Here is a 2169-nt window from a genome sequence, read left to right as displayed (position 1 = left end):
GACCCAATCTGGGACTTAGCCGATTTTTCTCTTCATATCATATGGATCCATCACTAGGCCATCTTGCTTGCTTGTGTGGTAACTTGGAAGTGTATTTCCGACAGACCCAATCTGGGACTTAGCCGATTTTTCTCTTCATATCATATGGATCCATCACTAGGCCATCTTGCTTGCTTGTGTGGTAACTTGGAAGTGTATTTCTGACAGACCCAATCTCGGACTTAGCCGATTTTTCTCTTCATATCATATGGATCCATCAATACGCCATCTTGCTTGCTTGTGTGGTAACTTGGAAGTGTATGTCTGACAGACCCAATCTCGGACTTAGCCGATTTTTCTCTTCATATCATATGGATCAATCACTAGGCCATCTTGCTTGCTTGTGTGGTAACTTGAAAGTGTATGTCTGACAGACGCAATCTGGGACTTAGCCGATTTTTCTCTTCATATCATATGGATCCATCACTAGGCCATCTTGCTTGCTTGTGTGGTAACTTGGAAGTGTATTTCCGACAGACCCAATCTGGGACTTAGCCGATTTTTCTCTTCATATCATATGGATCCATCACTAGGCCATCTTGCTTGCTTGTGTGGTAACTTGGAAGTGTATTTCTGACAGACCCAATCTCGGACTTAGCCGATTTTTCTCTTCATATCATATGGATCCATCAATACGCCATCTTGCTTGCTTGTGTGGTAACTTGGAAGTGTATGTCTGACAGACCCAATCTCGGACTTAGCCGATTTTTCTCTTCATATCATATGGATCAATCACTAGGCCATCTTGCTTGCTTGTGTGGTAACTTGAAAGTGTATGTCTGACAGACCCAATCTGGGACTTAGCCGATTTTTCTCTTCATATTATATGGATCCTGGACTTAGCCGATTTTTCTCTTCATATCATATGGATCCATCACTAGACCATCTTGCTTGCTTGTGTGGTAACTTGGAAGTGTATTTCTGACAGACCCAATCTGGGACTTAGCCAATTTTTCTCTTCATGTCATATGGATCCTTCACACGGCCTTCTTGCTTGCTTGTGTGGTAACTTGAAAGTGTATGTCTGACAGACCCAATCTGGGACTTAGCCGATTTTTCTCATCATATTATATGGATCCTGGACTTAGCCGATTTTTAGGTTATTATATATGGATCCTGGACTTAGCCGATTTTTCTCTTCATATAATATGGATCCTGGACTTAGCCGATTATTAGGTTATTATATATGGATCCTGGACTTAGCCGATTTTTCTCTTCATATAATACGGATCCTGGACTTAGCCGATTATTAGGTTATTATATATGGATCCTGGACTTAGCCGATTTTTCTCTTCATATAATATGGATCCGGGACTTAGCCGATTTTTCCCTTCATATAATATGGATCCGGGACTTAGCCGATTTTTCTGTTCATATAATATGGATCCTGGACTTAGCCAATTTTTCTCTTCATGTGGTAACGTATGCCAATCGCTCACAAGTAATGGGATAAGGGTACTTGTGTTCTTCCATCTTCTAAGTCCCGCACGGGGACATCGTGATCGCCCCAAGTCCGGAATAGCGCCAAGTCAAGCCCCACGGTGGCCGTGCAGGACCTGTTAGCGGCGGCCCCACTGACAGCACTAATCCGGACTTAGAAATTATATCTTTCTAATCGAACACCACACACGCAACACCACCATACCACCATCTCCTTGCAAGTACCTAAGTACCCGCAACTCCATGGTGAAGGCAATGTCACTCCATCACCAACCTCTTTGCACTGCAAGCACTTGCGTACCCACAACACTCCGAAGAAGGCAACGGCGCGCGATGCTCGACTCCACACACCACACCACACCACACCACCGATGGCCAGCCAGCCAGCCAGCCCAGCTAAGGGCTAACCCACCAACCAACCACCAATGGCCTAGGCCAGCCGGATCCCACCTTCAAGTCCAAGCACAGCCAAGTGCAAGTACCGCCAAGTGTTCACCAACCACCCAACACACCACACCACACCACCGATGGCCAGCCAGCCAGCCAGCCCAGCTAAGGGCTAACCAACCAACCAACCACCAATGGCCTAGGCCAGCCGGATCCCACCTTCAAGTCCAAGCACAGCCAAGTGCAAGTACCGCCAAGTGTTCACCAACCAACCATCACACCAGGTCAGCCGGCCGGTACCCA

Source organism: Anopheles ziemanni, assembly GCF_943734765.1.
Source record: "Anopheles ziemanni chromosome X unlocalized genomic scaffold, idAnoZiCoDA_A2_x.2 X_unloc_2, whole genome shotgun sequence".
NCBI lineage: Eukaryota > Metazoa > Arthropoda > Insecta > Diptera > Culicidae > Anopheles > Anopheles ziemanni.
This window is presented reverse-complemented; position numbering follows the sequence as displayed.